This window comes from Ambystoma mexicanum, chromosome 7q, assembly GCF_040938575.1.
Source record: "Ambystoma mexicanum isolate Mex_15411 chromosome 7q, UKY_AmexF1_1, whole genome shotgun sequence".
Lineage (NCBI taxonomy): Eukaryota > Metazoa > Chordata > Amphibia > Caudata > Ambystomatidae > Ambystoma > Ambystoma mexicanum.
The window spans coordinates 851,239,003-851,257,824 of NC_090941.1; the positions used below are offsets into that span (position 1 = coordinate 851,239,003).

General features: G+C 44.5%; 1 protein-coding gene across 4 annotated transcripts in view; it reads right to left on the reverse strand.

Moving 5' to 3' along the window:
* Positions 1–18,822, reverse strand: part of CEP295 (centrosomal protein 295) — a 721,329-nt gene that overhangs the window by 701,047 nt on the left and 1,460 nt on the right. The window lies entirely within an intron of this gene.

Genomic DNA, 18,822 nt, shown 5'->3' on the forward strand with positions numbered 1-18,822 from the left:
CATGCAGCTGTGGGTTACATTATATAGGATCCACCATTGGTCCCCTCAAACTGCTTATTCTGCAACACCACAGAGCAATAAAAAAAAAATGGAGATCAGACATACCCTTTGGCACTACACTTTGGTGAAAAGCTTAACAAAAATACATCACAGATGTTTTGTAGGTTTAGCACACATACCACAACACAAAAGGTTGGTTAACAGAGAACTTAGTTACGCCAACTAGAAGCAACATTAATCTGCAAATTTGACACCTTAAAACCCAATGGCCTGAAAGTGGACTCTGAGCTATGTGTTTTTACATGACTAAATATGTACGATTAGCTTGACAGCCAGTCATTTTAGCCATCTTTTGGTTCTATATATAATTCCAACTATAGTTATTTACAGTCAGTTTTGCAACCTATTTTCTTTTAAGTCTAAAAGCACATGTTATCTGCCATTACACACAAGAGACCAATAGACTTTTTATGATAGTCTCTGATGTGAATATAAGAACGTTTTTAGATTGATTTTATGTCAACTAAATATGCATTGATTTTATACTTTTTAATCACGTTTTGATAAATCTTTTTGTACATGTTGTCACTTTACACAGCCAGTTGGTTTTTTCACTAGAATTTGTTGTCTCTAAAAATAGATCATCCAGGAATATGCTGCCAGGTTTTTAACATGCCTGCTGCGTGTTAAGAGATAAGGAGACATGATATATAGATCCAGGGATATATTTGGACACTTGTCCAAGTAGGCCACTGAGTCTTTCTTTATATTGCACTAGCACTTTAGACATCTTCACATATGCACTTTTAGATTATATGCACTGTTCAATATCCCACAGTGCATGGAGATGAATTGGCCACACCACTGTGGGGTTCTTCTGTATATATATATATATATATATATATATATATATATATATATATATATATATATATATAGGTCTAGGAATTTAAAAAAGACTAGTAGAGTCAATTTCACTTTACTTGCTCTGGGAAAACAGTAGTTTATCCCAGAGAAGGTATTTAATCCTTGGGAGAGCCTGAAAGGCTTCCCTGTGCCACTGCATTGAGGGTGATGTGTGACACAAATGAAAAGATGATGCCTGAGTTGTTTAGGCTCCATAACCTAAGAAAACACAGAGGTAAACACTTCAAAATACATGAGAGAGTGGGAAAAAGGCTCACACTCTCTCCAGGTAAAAAAAATCAAGTCCTCAAAATCCTGCTCTCTCTGGTTTCACTCACTGGTCGGTCTTAAGCCTCTGTGCGAGTCCTACCACCACCAGAGGTTCCCAGCTCTCAGTGCCGTTGGTCACGTCTTCTCCCGGCGGTCTACTTGTGACGAGATACACAGGACCGCTACCTTTGGTCCAGTCAGCGTTCTACGGGCTTGTCGCCAGCCTCCAGCTTCTTCCACTAACACTTCCTGCTGCATACACACTGCACTGCTTCCCGGGCCTCCAGTACTCCTCCTGCCACACCAGAGAGGTCTCTCTGCATGCAGGTGCCCGCACTACAGCAGATTGGGCTACAGTGGACAACTACTCCATTACCCTCAGGCTTTTCATTTATAAGGCTCACACTTCCATCACAGAAAAGATTAGCCCACTCACCCGCAAAGCAGTAATCCTTCGTTGCTCTTCTGAACAACATCCTCCTCGCCCCAGTACCTGCTTGGAGTAGGTGTTAGTTTGGTTTTACAAACCGAGGATGTGTTGGTGGTGTCATCCACTTCTTCGTCCCAGTGTCAAACTAATGCAATTTAATCAAGACTTTAGGCGAATCAGTCAAAAGGGCTGACAAAAACTTAAGAATGCTTGTGGGATGGAGGGTTCGTGGTGAGAGGTAAATGGGGAATACCATGCCTCACCCAATCTTCTCCCTATTTCCCCTTAACGCCCCCCTGCCCCACCAAGTCTCCATCCAGGTGATCCTCCTGCACATATCCATCCCCAGGGTCAGGACCCAAAAGCAATGGCCTTTTCCCTGGCCACTTGAGAAGAGGATACCGTGAAAGCAGTAGCGAGGACCCCCTCAGGTTCCTCACGCTATCCAAACTATCCCAACTGACACCACCAGTATATAAACGGAGGCTCAGCGAATGGCTCTTCTCCTTAGGACACGTCTAGTATTTGTCTATAGGGTGTGGATTAATACAAGATCCTTAAATAGCCTCTTGCGATTCCTTGGATCAGGCTCTGTAATTCTTCAAATGGCCTGGCGAGTTTCCCTTTTTTTGGGAACCCCCTTTCAGGCTCTATTACAAAAATTGTATATAGATTCTCAACAGATCCCTCAATACGCTGGTTGTTCCGGGTGGGCTAGCCCACCGGGACTATTATAGCTCAGTCCACTTTTGTCTATTTGACCTTGTATCTGCTCTATTACCTTCCCCAGGGTATTCCCCCCAACCGCTTTAAAGCACTTCACTTGTGTTTAAGTGTATTATATCACTCTCAGAATACACCCTAGTGACAATCTATGTCCCCAACACAGGGCAGGAGGGATTCCCAAAGGCAGTATTGGGGGAGCTCCAGATGTACGTGAAGGGGAGGATAGTGCTCACAGGGGACTTCAACCTGGCGTGGGATCCAGACAAAGACAGGAGAGCAGGGGTATACCATTATCAGAGGGCCCCAACAAAGAAAACGAAAGAATGGATGGAAAGAGTGGGTCTGGTGGACGCATGGAGGGAATTAAGGGAGGGGACAGTGGATATACGTTCTACTCTCACGTACATAGGTAGTTTTCTAGGATGCACTATATGTGGGTGGCCCGTACCCTCCTGGGGCAGGTGGGAGATCGAACTGGGGGCAATCGCATTGTCCGACCATGCGCCTATAGGCCTCTCACTGCAAAGGAGGAGAGGTGGCCCGGGACTGTGGAGGTGGACATTCCTAGAGTACCTCCTTAACGACCTGGTGATACTAAGGAGCTGAGGTGATGGATAAAGGATTTCTTCGTAATAAACAATGGGTAGGGGATAGCAGCACAAACTTTATGGGATGCGTTGAAGGCCACAATGAGGTGGGAGTTCATGGCTAGGTAGGTGCAGAGCCAAAAAGAAAGGAATCTGTTGCAGAAAGATCTTTAAGAACAACTGAAGGGGATAATGTCTAGGATGAAGAACGACGCAAGTAACGTAATCAAGAAAGAGTACGGGGAAGGGGCGGCTAAGGGGCAACAGGATGTTCCCCAATCAGAGCAGTCACTCGTATTCCTGCAGCAGAAATTTGACATGAAAGTTAATAAGGCGGATAGGCTACTGGCCAAAAAAATGGCGAGGGCTAACTACAAGGATCCGATACTTCGGCTGGCAATAAATGGCCAGCTCTCAGAAAGTATAAGGGTATCCCGGGGGAACAAAGCAGGGGTGCCTGCTCTCCCCACTCCTTTATGCAATCCACCTAGAACCCCTTCTCTTCCTTATAAGGGAAAGAATCCCCAGACATCACAGGATTAACTTTGGGAAAGAGAAGAACAAGATAATGGCCTTCGCGGATGACATGCTATTAGCAATAACGAACCTGGAGACTAAGTTACCAAGGCTATGGAAGGAGTTTGGAAGAGTGGCAGGCTTGAAAATTAACAATCATAAATCCCAATTGCTTAATCTGAACATGACGGAGGGGAGGGCGAATAGGCTGAAAGAGGTCCCCATATGATTGGGCCATCGGGAGCATTCATTACTTGGCTGTGCAGCTTATAGGAGCAATCACGGGGGATATACAAGGCAAACCATTGACTGCTCCTGGAGAAGATTAAGCAAATGTTGAGAGATTGGGGTCCTCTCTCGATCTCGTGGTTAGGGGGAATAAATGATCCGACGATGGTGATCCTCGCCAACAAACTATTACTTTCTGGATCTCTCAATTAAGGACCCACAAGATCTAAAAAAGATAAAAAACTTAATCTGGCAAGCAAGTTTATCTGGAATAATAAAAAGCTGCGACTGTCAATGGGACTATTAATGACACCTACTCACAAAGGGGTGTTTCCAAATATCTAGCTATATTACCTAGCGGCGCAGGTTAGAGTGATACGGAAAAGGTATGGGCCAACATCGAAAGGGCAGAGGTGGGAAGACCACTAGACAGGGTTCTATGGTGCCCGAAGACAGACAGCCAAAAAATATGTACAGGCGCAGGATCACGGCCTTGGTGGGATACGGGACGTCCGGGTTAAGAGGGCAGGGCTAACGACCTTTCCATCCCCATTGACGCAATAATGCAGAACCCAGTTTTCCCTGGACAGGTGGAGGGAACGGTCGGCGAGTGCGAAAATTGCGATAAAAAAGGTATGTACAGTTTGAAAGAGATTTCAACTTTGAGGTGGAGGAGAGGCTTAGATATTCCCAGTTAAGCACTGGGTGAAAAATCCTGGGGCTATAAAAAGGTAGCAACAAGGGATCTTACCATCTTTGAGAAATATGTTACTAGCAACATGGGAGAGGCTCACATAATCGTGAACCTTTATAAGATATTCTCATCCTGCAAAGAGAAGGTGAAATGGCCATATATGAAACAATGGAAGGAGACAGTGGGTGGGAAATAGAAGGGTAACAGTAGGAACAATTGTGGGCGGACATCCACTGCTTAACCAGGGAGGTGCAGATTAGGGAAATGCGGATCAAGAGTATGGTCCAGTGGCACCTCACTCCGCCAAGGCTTCATAAATTCTACCCAACGGTGGGAGTGCAGAAAAATTGCGAAGTTCTGCAATGTCGGACATATTTGGCATACAAGCCTTCAAGGACATTGCAGAAACCGTGTTGGGGTTAGGGGGCACCCTGGAGTTATACCCAACTAGAGCGCAGAAGAAAACTTATGCGATTCTCAGCATGGCCGCTTCACCCGGTGGCCCAGAAAAATTTAAGTCTAGAGTGATCCCAAACAAACGGGTCTGGTTGGCCAAAGTCTGGCCATTTTTGGCCTTAGAGCGGGTGGCTTACTCACTGCAGGGAGAGTTACAGAGATTTGGGCAGATTGGGACGTGGCAATATTGTATCTTCGTAGGGACTCGAGAAATATTAAAGAGTGGGGTTTTAAATGTTATAGGGGCTCTTAAGAGGTGGGGGAGCCAGACAAGACCACTAAAACTACTGCCTAGTCTTATTCGTGGTGCTCGACAATCAAGCCATGCATCAATGCAGTGATTCGGCATCGGGTTGGCGAGCTGTGCCCGTTCAAAAGCAGCAAGGGCACACAGAACAAAGAACCTTGGGACAGGCAGGTGATGTCCAGGAAGATGTAGCGCACAAGCGGTTCGAGGTAAAATAAGGACTGTTACTCGACCTGTGGGTTGGTGGGAGAACATGTCCAGGGTATACAGGTGGGAAAACAAATCCACAGTATACAGGGACAAGGCACATCCCCCGTTCTGCCCTTTCAGGGATCTGTCACCGCTATTGAGAAGGCCTAGTTCCAGTGTTCGAGCATTACAGGGTCTTTTCCACAAAGCCATGACCTCAGTTGGTTTTCTGAGGTGGTTAAGGAAAGAAACTTGGTGCTCTTCAGCAGAAGACTGGAATAGACTGTATTCCCAACCAGGTTTCAGTGAATTCTATTTCCACCACCTCTACCACTAGGTAAGCCAGGGAAAATGTACAGGAAACCACACAGCCAACATTGAATCTCTTGCATTCCACAAACAAAGGACAGTGAGAAACCACCCCAACAAGGTACACTTTAACATACAGAGCTGTATTGGACAGATGAGCTGTATGCAATGGCCTTTACAAAAACAAACATTGGCAATGCCCCTTCTACATAATTGGGCACAGCACAATGGTCTCTGGTTTCATGTCTAATGTGAAGATGCTGCGAGTGGAATTCTTTACTCTAGTCTTAAAAAGTGTTCCATGCAGCATGGTTCAGATTTCTTTTATTGATTGCATTTGTTGTACACCCAAACCCAGGGTTATCACCGCGTAGTTTACGGGTATACTAGGTTTTAATCTTAGTTGTTATAGGTACAGAACATTAGTGAAATACAAAGACGACAACACGACAAAGAAAGCTTTGTTACATGGTAAATAATCTAGTTGCAGGATTGTTACTTAAATAATATACTTTGTTACTTGGTGGACTGTTCTCACGATTGTGTCTATTTGTAATTAGAGTTAGCACAATCTTAATATTTACATAGTAAGTAGGTTATAATTTTGCATTCAGAATACATACGATAATTATATACATTTGAAGGGAGGGGCTTTTACAGAGGTTGTCCGGGCTAGGCAATGAACAGCTATGGTAGTATGTGTGGGTCGTGGCATTAGTATTTGTTAAATAGCCACGTTTTTAAGAGTTTCTTGAATTTGTTTAAGGAGGGCTCATTACTGATATTCTTTCGAAGGGAATTCCAAATTCTGGGGGCTGCTATGGGCAAACCAGAGCAGCCTGTTCTTCAATTCTTGAAGCGAGGGATGTGTAAATGTCTGTTAGCATTGGATCTAAGAGTTCTGGTTGTGATTTTATGGCTTAGGCATTTGTTGAGCTAAATGGGGGCGTCACATTTATGTGTACGGGTAAGAGTTTTGTGGAGTATCCTGGCTTGGATAGGTAAACAATGTGCCTCTCTCCTGTGTTGTCGTGTTCCCTTTTTTTTTTTTATACCTAGTGCTGCTCGTAAGGCTTTGTTTCGGAGTAGTTGCATTTTGTTTAAATTTCTATTTGAGGTACCTAATAGCAATCTTGGCTAGAATGAGGTCTCTGGCGAGGGTGATGCACTTTTGTTGTGTGAGGAAGGGTCGACTCAACGCAATAGGTTTGACAGTATAGGCTGTGGAGTCCAGATAGACCCCGAAGGTAATTACTTGGTTGGAGATAGGGATGCAGTCAATGACTATAGCTGTGTATTGTGGGTGAAGTTTGGCTAGTCTGGCGGGAGCGCCTACTATAAGGATCTCTGTTTTTTCTCCGTTTAGACAGACTGTTAGCCACCTTACAGATCTGGATGATTCGATACATTTCATCCACACAAATAGTGTCCTGTTCGAGGTTGCCTGATATTGGAATGAGTATTTGTGTAACGTCAGCGAATTTGGTATATATTACTCCGATTGCGACCAGTGCTGCAAGTAGTAAATTAGTGTACGCATTGTAAAGCGTTGGGAATAGGCAGGAGCCTTGAGGAACTCCCAGCGGGACTGAAACGGGGTCTGCTGCTACGTCTCCTATGGCTACTCTGGATGTACGGTCTAAGGGGAACGATTTAATCCAGGTGGTGGCTTCATTGGAGAAGTGGAAATTGTTTGCTAAGGTTAGACAAAGTTTATTATGATCTACTAGATCGAATGCCGCGGAGAGGTCAAGTAGTAGCAGAAGGCATAATTTCTCCGAGTCCCTGACTGCGTCCATCTGTTTTTTTAGTTCCAGCAATGCTGTCTGTGCTGTGTCCGGGCTGGAAGCCGGATTGTCTTCCCCCTAGCAATTGGTTATTTTCGAGATGAGATTGGACTTGGTTATAGGCAATTTTATCTATAATTTTGATTAGGAAGGGGACTGCGATAATAGGTCTATAGTTAGTGGGATCTAGGGATGGTTCCTTAAGGAGAGGGGTAACCCAAGCTTCTTTGTTGTTGGTTGGGATACTATTGGTGTTGAAAGAGGCATTAACGAAATTAGTAATGGTGGGTACTAGAGTAGAGGCGGAATCCTTAACTAAAGTGGTCTCCTTTGCAGTAATGCGTGAGAATGGCTATCGCTTTTAGTACTTGGTCTGCAGTCGCTGGGGTGAAGTGGAATTCTGGTATATTTGTTGTAGAATCTGTTGATAGAGGCGGGTAGTATTTGTTTTTTGCAAATAAATTTTGTTTTGTAAAGTGTTTATTTTGGCGGCTAGTTCGTCTTGGGTGGTGGTAAGCCATGCTTTGCTTACTTTGCTTGTACTTGGTGGAAGGACGGGGGTTTCCAGTTTTTTGATAGTGGCGAATAGCTCTTTGCTATTTGAGGTGGCATTACAGATGCGCAAGTTTAGAGAGAGTTTGCTTTCTCGGTAGTTATTTCCAGCTTATAGGATTTAGCTACTAGTTGGGAGTTCTTTTTTGGATTCACTGGTTCTTTTATTTTCTGAAAAGGTGTTCTAGCGCACTTTTTTTTCCTTCCAAGTTCAATGAGATCATCATTGAACCATGTGTTGCTGCGCTATTTAGGTCGTTTAGATCTGAGAGAGGCTATTTCATCAATAGCCGACTTCAGGCAGGTATGATAATGTGGTGAGAGCTCATCGGGGTTTGGATCTACTGGTGGCTGGGATTAACTGATTGAGCAGTGGAGTTACATTTTCAGAGGTGAGCTTCCTCGTGTTTCTCATCAGGGTGGGTTGTGCGGGGATGGCCAATGGGACCCGTGTTTCTCATCAGGGTGGGTTGTGCGGGGATGGCCAGTGGGACCCGTGTTTCTCATCAGGGTGGGTTGTGCGGGGATGGCCAGTGCGGAGGGGTCCCTCATGTGATGATATTAAATCTGAGGAAGTGATCAGTCCATGACATTTCTACGATGTCTTCAAGGAGGACTGTGGTATTTAATGTTAGAATCCAGTCGAGGATTCGTCCTTTTGGGTTGGGGCATTAACCATTTGTTTAAATTGCATTTCTAAAAATGCATGGTAGAAGGCAGTAGCTTTGAGGATGGTTTGGTCATTGCACCCCATATGAATGTCTCCTAAGAGGATAAATTTGGTATTGGGTATGAGAAGAGAGGAAATGAGCAAGGGTAGTCTGTATCAGGGTTTTTGGTAGAGCTGGGGGCCTATACACTATTAAGAACCTAATGGTGGTTTTAGGGTATATGGCTAACTTAAGGGCTAAGAGTTTGTAACCTGGTCAAGTTTCAGTTTTGCATTCTCTAAACCGGAGTGTAGTTTTGGAGATGGCAACTCCGCCTCCGGTAGCCTCCTGGCGATCTGATCCAAGTACTGTATAGTCTGGTGGTATAGTTAATGTGAGCAGTGGGCCTGAAGCTGGGTGAAGCCGAGTTTCGGTAATTACTAAAAGGTCCAGTTTATATTCAAGAATAAGGTTGTGTATGTCAATGGCGTGTGCGCCTAAGCATCTGACATTGAGTAGCGCACCCTTTAATGGTTCAGTGATGGGGAACAGCTAGACTGGGTCACATGTAATGGTGGGGTGCAGCGTTGCGTTTTTTTTGCAATTGTATTTGGGGTGAGCCGGTGAACCTGCCATTGTTGGTTTTATGGGTGTCGGTCACTTGGTGGCTGGCTATGTCTGAGGAAGTGGGAGATGGTGGGGTTATTAATAGCGCGGGAGGAAAGTCTTACTTTTCTTATGGTTCCTCGTACAGATCCGGTGTGTGGGAGAGGAGTGTAGGTTCTGGGGGGATAGTCTGTGGTGGCGGGCTATACCTAGAAGAGGCGTAGAGGTTTGCGTTATAGGGGTGATGGGTGGTGTTGAGATGAAGGCTGGTGTGTTAGGCAAAAATGGTGTGGGGCAAGGTAGGGGATAGTGTCTAGGGCAGTATAGGCGTGATAGGCCTGCACCTAGCTGGATAAATGCACCATTGGAGCATGGTGTGAGATCAATGCTATTGGTGTTAGGTTGGAGAGGCATAGTGCGTTGTTAGTAATGTGTGGCAACTGCAGTTCTGTTGGTGAGCTGGGTTTGTCATTTGTCATATGGCAATAATAGTAATAGGCATAACAATGCACATGATGTAGTGCCTGTAGATTTTGCAATTCTATGCTACTTTTGGCATAGCTACTCTACCTGGAATGGGCTCTAGTGTAGGCAGTAGATAGGCAGGTACATACTCAGAGAATGGAGTACAATACAAACATAATAGAGCGCCAACGGCAATATGCATTAATGACTGATGGATGATTAGTGGTGGTTAAGCAATGCAAGCCTGGGCAGTACAATACAGACTACATTTAGGTAGAGAACCGAGGAATACCCAAAGCAAATCACAATTTAATCTAGCAGAGACAGGCAGCACCTCAACCGTGGAGCACAGTTTTGTGTGTACCCAATTAAGTAAGCCGGTGCAAGTTAGTACATACACGATACATTCCTTAGCCGAGGATAGGCTGCACAATGCTATTCTAGATGTGCCGCCGTGGTATAGTAAGTGAAACTGGCTAATGGAAAGTAAAGGGAAGCTACATACAACGGTACTGGCAAGACGTTTAGGTCGCCGACAAGTAACTGAATGCTTTCGAAGGGATGCTCTGGGCAGTGTTTTTGTTAGTTTCGCAACAGTATATATTATACAATTACGGATCTTTTTCACTCGTATAGGCTACACAATGCTGTCATACCGTCATGACAGTCCTCCATGTCGACCTAAAGCGAAACAGACAGTTAATAGGAGACGAATGCCGAAATCCTGGTTCTTTCATTTTCTTTTCTTAGAAATAGGTGCCCGGATTAAAGACTCGCTATTAAAAAAGGGACAGTTTTCTAATTTTGGCCAGTGATTAGTGGCAACAGCAGCTTGAAAGGGTAGTCTCGGGAGGTGTACAATACCATCTCTTAGCAGGAAATAGCCAATTTCACAGTTCCCAACCCTGCTCCGCCAATTTCTCTGACTTTAAAGACATCCAAACAATATGTTTGCCAGTGCATGGGGAGGCACAGTCTGGCTTTGAAAGGGTGGGCATACGCAATTCAGGTCAGACGGTTAGTATTGAACATGGACAGTACTTGGAACGTTGTAGTTTAGAACATCAAACAAATGACTCATCGGTATAACTCCCACGATATGGAATTCTTGTGAAGACACAACGAAATGTGCATGACGGTTAGGATTATACAAGAATACCTTCCATTTAAAACCGAGGTCTATTAACTACCTACATCATACCTCAAAGTAAAAACAAACCTCTCATGATTGAGACACTAGACCTGCAAGTGCTGCCCAGTCATGGGAGTTCCAACGGAACAATTTTTTCCCAGAGCTTAAAATCTGCATTTGCCACCAGGAAAAGACTAGTGGTAATTGATTCTGGTGAAGAAAGGGTGCGCTGTGTGCATGTGTAGCGTTGTGAGGGGGGTGGGGGTGTGGGAGGGTCTATGACTTGCTAACATTTTGCAACGTAAAACATTTACCCCAGGCTTTGATGACTTCTCATAGTAGTTCCAGGATTAGTAGCCCGCCCCCCACCCAACATGTTCAGTTGTCAAGATGAATGCTGCCAACAGTAGTATATACCATGTTAAATTTGCTATTGACCCTTTACCTCTACCACTGGCTGGAATGGGCCATCGGGAGAGAGAATATCCTGGGGGGCCTGTCGAATGCACATACAAGTAACTGCATTTCCTACTAGACAGGCCATCAATTCCATCTTTACTGTTAGTCTCCTACGTTTGCAAACCCCACACCTCACCGACTACCTTACAGCACCCATCCACATGCCAGCTCGTCATGGGTAGCTAACAGGGATTTGGCCACCCCTCCCTACTCACTAAAATGCACAAACGCATGCTAAACTGCTCTGATGAATTTCACATACCTTGCACTTCGATCACCCCAAGGGCCTTCCCTTACAGCGCCATACCAATGGGAAAAGGCACTATACAAATGACAAATTGCATTACATTAAAGCACTCATTATGGCTGCTTGCAAATCAGACACTATAATGGTGCATAACTCATGCGATGTGTCTGCGCTAGCGTCCCACTCAACCTTTGCCTCCCCTTCTCTAACAAGGTTGGTAACTTATGGGAACCAAAGGGGAGAAAACTGGCCATCCACCATTTTGATATCACACTTACAAGTCCAAAATGTGGGTACAGCTGATGGTTTAATGCCCACCATTTGCAAAACGGTGTAGAATACAACAAGGACATTTTAATGTTGTACAAACAATGGAGTACTGGTAGATTTTACAATACCATTCTTGTAGTGTCTCTGTATGTAGAAAGCTTTTCAATGGCTGATATTCTTAAAATAAGGATGAATGAGCAAGGCCTCTACTGGTTCAATACGACCAAGATACCTATTATTTTAGAGCTACAGGACTATGGATTGTACTGAAAGTTATTATGATTTGTGATTTATGTTTGATAGACTGGATGCGAAATAGACACTGCAATTCATTGCTTGCACTACTGCAACAGAGACATCTTTGCCAAAAGTTTAATACTAAATGAGCTGGAGAAAGCTCATACTAGTAGTAGTCCCATATCGCAAGCTTGGCCACTGTGGTAACAATAGAAGGTGGCGGGGGTCACGATAGCACAGGATTCAAATAAGCTCAAACTGCTGGGGTCCCACAGGAGTGACAGGCCAGCACAAGCTTTTGTGGCTGTAGCACCCATGACTAATCGTGCCATCTCGTCACTTCTCCCCAGAGGGGAGCCCTTCCTTGGGAGGCTAGGGAGGAGAGCCTGCTATGCAATATTCACCTGGGGTGGTGTGAAGTAAGGCCCTCACAGGGAGAGACTACCCTCTTGGGAACAAGGATTCCTGTTCCACCAAGGAACTCCCTCATACCATTAGGGCTTCAGGAAAGACATCTTGAGCCAATCACTGCTTGCTATTGTAACATCTCTGAAGAAGGGGCAAGGCTTGCCTGACACACAGACAAAGAAAGCCTTAAAATAACAACTTGCCTGACACTGGGATGCGGAAGTTGAAAGGAGTCAATGAATAGGAGCCTAACATCAAGAAAGGACCACAGCTACGTACAGGGGAAGCCTCAGATTAACGTAATAAAAAGGAGGAGGAGTTGAAGAATCATGGAGAGAGACCCGGGAAGTTCAAAAATGGGACATGCTGGACGCAACTGTGGTAAAAATGCAAGTTCAGCACAGTAACAAAAAAAAATATATATGTGCTAATTTATCAGCTGCAGGATTAACCCACTAAAAGGTGTGAGGGGGCAGGGGGTTTGTTGATAGCTACACAGTTATATGCACTAGGCTGGAGAATGCCCTAAATAATTGTGTTTTAAGCAAATAAACATATAGGCGATAGAGTGCAGGTTACAGCATAAATATACAGGGCTTAACAGACTGAGGCACTGTAAACAGGCCCCAGAGCATGCTTTTCACTAGAAACAAAAATCACATTTTATTAACTTGCTTAGTAGCCACAGATGCAGGCAGCACATTGCAAATTGCCCGTTCCCAAGATAATACGGTAAGAATTGAACAGCCTTTGATACTTTCGAGATCAGGAATCTCAGCTCTTGGGTGCCTGGGAAAGGCAGTGGATGCACAAACATTTTATAATTCTGCATATTAGTTTAATGAAACTGGTCTACTGACAGTTTCAAAATGCCCCATGGCAGTTTCAAATTGCCCCTTTGCACATCCCAGCCTGGGAAGCGGTTCAAAGAGTTCCTAAGATGCAACATTAAAACAGTAACCTAATATGGTTCAAGGCTCTAGCAGTGTCACGATGGGTTGTATTCGCATGAGAAACTGATGGATTTGACCAGCAGCAGACGAATAAACATCTGTTGGTCATCGCCAATGCCTCAATGTTTTGACACTATGATGTGGGAATTGCAGGTTGGACTGTGACGTCACGGTGGTGGTGTGGCAAGGTTTGCAGGACCCAATCACTTCAGGATAATCTATGTCCCAGTATAGGGGAATGACGTATTTCAACCAATAAGCCTCACATGGAGGACCAACCTAATGTTGAAATGCGTTTTGATGCCAATTAGTTAGTACGATTATAAAAGTTCTTGTTTTAGGGGCGTATCTTTGACAGCACCTTCCATACAGTTATGTTCCGCACGCTGTATGAATTTTGCTTTCCCAGCTGTGACTAGACCCAGAATAAATTGTGTTACTTCTTGCTTGGTGAACACTCCTTTTTGGATTACTTTTGTAATTTTGTATTGGCGAGTCCCGGGGCAACCCGCTGTACACAACCATGAAACTGGAGATCCTCTGGGAGCATCAACATTGGAGAGAAGACAATGGAGTACTGTGTTACACTGGGGAAGCCAAACCCAAGAACAGCAGCCACAAAAGAGCAGTAATGTGACCTGGAGATGGTGGACTGTGCAGTCGGGAACGGCGCAGAGACTGCTCCAACAGTGGCAATACAGAGTCACACCGCAGAGGACCCGAGGATCGGAAGGAACACAGAAACCCTTCCTATGCAGACGGATAACCCGGTCCTGAGCAACCACCCGGTGACGCTAACTTTACGGAGAAAGGTAACAGGAGAGTCGGGAGACAGAGAGCCTACTTGTCCCAGTGAAGCAGTGACTATTCAGAAGTGTGGAACACAGCCAACTCATCTCAGTGAAACGGTAACAATTCTTAAGAGTCTGAATACATATGGGACTAAGCCTAATCCTTCCAGTGAAGGACAAGAACCAAGGGAAGTGAATGAGAAAAGAGCCATCTAAACAAGAAATATTGAGGATCACAGCATCCACACTTAAGTGAAGAAAGTAGCTTCAAGTTTCTATTACGGATAAGGTTCAAACCCCTGAATTGATAAACCAAATGATGTTTATACAGGAAGAAAAGGGGATACCATTGAGGTGGAAGAGTCCCCCTGCAGATTTAAAAGAACTGATTCAGGAAGTCACCAAGAACTATTTAAGAATATCTTACTGAAGCTGAGAAAGCGCGTCCAGGAGAAGGAAGTAATGCTCCTGGATGTGTGTTATTCTGCTTAGTGGTAGGGTCAGCGCAGATTAGCTTTGGGACGGAAGACAGACTACAGTTTTGGACTAGACTATTGACGACGAGCAGCCCAGTTATTGACGACGAGCAGCCCAGTTATTAGGTAGGGCAAACCCTTAGAATAGGGGACAGAAAAGCCTTTCATTATTATTTAAATAAACCAAGATATTTTGGAAACGTCACCACTTGGTCCTTCTTCTTGACCTACCACCATCCATAGAAGCGACAGATCAGTGTTGTAGAAATGTCACACTGCTGGAGTCGCATAACACAGAAAGGTCACTACTGCAGCCAAACACTGCTAGAGCATCATAGTATAGGAAAATCAGTGCTGGAGGAGTGCCAAAAAGTTAGACTGAGGCAAGAGGGAATCATTCGGAATGCACAGGTCTGGGAAATATGGCGTGACCCAGACAGGGTGGAACGAGCAGTCTGAACAACGCAGAGCCTGTACAAGGAATGGCTCCACTGCACTACGTAAGGAAGAAGTCCAAGCAGGTTATGTCAGATGGGAAACCTGATGGGAATAACCAGTGACGCCTGTCCTGTATGACAGAGATAATGGGAACAGGGGAGACCCATGTGGGGGGAGTGGCACGAATTGAATGAAGATTACAAAGGGACAAATCATACCCATCCCAGTACCAGTGAATGGTGTAAAGTTTTGAAAGGTTACAAAGTAAGTGACCAACCTCATCCCAGTCCATGTTGGGAAGAGAAAGGAAACTATCCAGAGGACAGTGTTTTAGGTATAAAATATAAGAGGAAAGAATTGTATGTGAAACTAAACCCACTGTACAGAGGAAGATTATAAGTATGTCCTAAATTGACAATGAACATAGATACATTTACCATTTTAGATGATAGTCAAGACCAGAATCAGTGGCTACGAAAGCTTGTACTTGAACAAGGAACTGTGCTTATAGTAGGAAAGGGGAAGCCATGGAGGAACAAGAGCCCTTTGAAGAATTAAAGGAACTTGTTCAAAGAATCACCAAAATCCATCCCAAGACAGACTTGCACAGGCTTTCATAACCTCAACAAGAGAAGGGAGTCATTCTCCTCAACCCCTCTTTTCTTTTAGCCTTTTTTCAACAGTCGTAGGCAGTCCTACAGATAAGGGGTGTATCAACCACTTTCACCCCTTAAAATATGTGCAAATACACCACCGTCCACAAAAATATATATATATATTCCCAATAGAAATGGCTAATGGACACATCTGAGCTTGTGCCCCTGCTTTCAACCAAACATATCCATGAATGTGTCTGGACCAGAAGTTCATGTTCTACCACAGGATGAAACAACTAGAATTATGAGGTCAAATGTATCTTTTAATGTGCAAAAAAAGTATTTCTCACAACAATATTTCTGTTTTGCAGTAGAACATATTTTTACTCGTTTATAAAATACTCCCATTGGGAACGGGACTAAAGGTTTTGACTCCCTAAAAATAATTTTACTTCCAAATTTCTACAATAGGGATTAAAATACTCCCACTTCAGAATCTTAACAGGAGCGCTGACGGTAGGGACAGAACAGGGCAGTTTGGGATGGCGGACAGTTAATTACTTTGGACACTCTCATAGATTTTCGTTAGGTAGGGAAAACAATACTATTAGGGACAGATAGGCCTTTCCCTTTATTAAATAAAGCCGATTTCTAAAATATCACCAATGACTGTCTCCTTCTACTGACCTACCACATAGGGCACTGCTGGATTTCTACAACGGTAACAGTGCACTGCAAGACAGCGCAAACATTGCTGGGGTCCAACAACAAAGATGTAGTATTGCTAGGAATAATTTGACACAGATTAAAATTTACAAAAGTGATAACACTCCTGGGGGTAAACTCACTACGCTTCAGTCCCAAGGACCTCACAGGACACTACTGGCAGCCGTTTTACTTTCTATGGTATCACTAGCACAGGAAAAGAAACGCTGGTAGATTATTATGGGTCTGGCGGTAATCCTGCCCATGCTACCGACGGGTTACCACCGGACCTGTAAATATTTACTGGTGCCTGACTTCCCGGTGCCACCGGGAGATTACAACCCCGGCGGCGCGGAAATTCAACCGCAAGTAAAATGTAGGTCCCCATTCCCATAGAGTCCGATAGGACTCTATGGAGTGGGGACACAGAAGCACTGGCACCATTGCCGGTGCTTCCGTGACTGGTCTGCCTACCGTGGCCAGCAGGGTTAGACCTATCGGGCACATCGGCTCAGACAGGCAGACTCAGAATGTGGCGGTACGGAAACAAGGGTGCCGGTAGGCTTACCGGCACCCGCGTTTCCTGACCACCACTATTGTAATGAGGCCCATATAGCACTGAACACTATTTAAAAAAAGATCTTGTCATCACAAAACAATGCTTGGAGAACACACCATCTGGAGGTACTGGGGCATAACTGAGAGGAAGGGTAGTAAAGGATAAATATGATTCTTGGATGGATAGACATATGAGACCCTGGAGACCACTGACAAAAATTTAAGAACATGCAAGGATTTAAACTTAATTTTTTTTAGCCGTCTATGGGCATGCAATTTATGGTCCAATCTGCCAGCATTAATAAAACTAATTACTAAACGTGGCTTATTATATGTGTCATGTTACAAGGCTTTTTAAAATGCACCAAGTCACAAATTAAGTGGCCTCAGGGTGGTTGGCTTGTCCAGAGGCTGGCGTATTGTGGCCCCGGCCAGCGTATTCCAACTTACTCTGCAGAGGAAAAGGAGTAGTGTGAAGCTAACCGGATGGTAAAGCACATGAAATGCCACAGACGTTGGGAATGGGATAGAGTACAAGGAGCAAAGGAATTGGTTTGGGCTCGCTCGCTGCTGAGCACACAGCCCTAAGGCCGCTGATAAAGAGGTCATTGTGCTCTGCCTGCAAACCTTTCAGGATATAAAGAGGTCATTGTGCTCTGCCTGCAAACCTTTCAGGATATGAGTTGTTGTGGAGTGTATGCCCCTCCTAGGTGGTTGCTTATAAACAAGCCTTTACCAACCAGTTCCCCGAGTCACAGATGTGTAGTTAGGTTAACAGGCGGTAGCAGCGAGAAAGGCAGAAAGCTTTAGGAAAACAGTCCAGTTTTCTCTTTCTACCGCAATCAACAGTCTTCAGACCCAGAACGGAGAGGAGAATGAAAACACAAATTAATTTGCCTTAAAAAATGAAGTCATAAGGCAAGAGAAACATTTCATCTTGTGAGCCCATACAATTTGAAACACGTCAGCAGGTGGGTGCATTAAAACCTGTCGCAACACAAATGATCTTGCAGCAAAGTGACTGCCAGACATAAGTCCTTTGCTAGCAGCAGTATACACAGGGTTGAGGGAAGTAGATCTGATGGGAAATTCTTCAAAAATCTAGACAAGATTACCTTAGAACCTTTGGAAAAAAACATTAATGTGCACCACCACTGACCCACGGCCGGACTGGGCATGTTCCAGCACAATGAGAAGTGTATATTGGTTCACTCATTCAAACTATTGTCAAACATCGTTCACATCAAGATATATATCGCAACCGGAAGTGAGTGTTACTGGAATTTAAGATCTACTCAGGCCAATTTTAGAATATTTACCAGGATCAACTTATTTCCCCCTCCCTCGGTCCATGCCTTCGAATAACTTGCTAGATCTATCTACCAAAGAGACGTACTCATTCACTACAGACCAATGCCCTGCTCACCATGAACATGCGGCTTGGTCTCTTGAAGCCAACATGCTCAACAGGAACGTGGCAAAATAGGATACACCTTCATTCCACGTCTCAGGCCGACGGCACTTTATGAACGGTTCTCGGACACTGCCCCTCATAGGACACCTGCCCTGGGACACTCATTTTAGGGATTACGCAATTTTCCGTAAAATCAATGCCCAGGCAATGCATGCTCCTTCTCTCTAATCAGATAAATGCCACTTTCCTGTGATTCGTAGGTGGTCAGCTACGTTTCAGAGTCCCCTCTAAACACACAGACTGCTTTTGCCACTGATCAGAACACCGTTTGCTAGAATAAAGACCCCGATAATTAGAAAACGACAGACTGCAGCCACCTGAGAATCACTACACAGTTAGGGGTTACATCACAAATCACACAGAGGGTCTACCCCGGCCCAACCCCTGGAATCCGTGCACACACACAATCTTTCTTTCTCGACAATCATGCTGACTGTCCCTCTCCAAACACGGATACTGC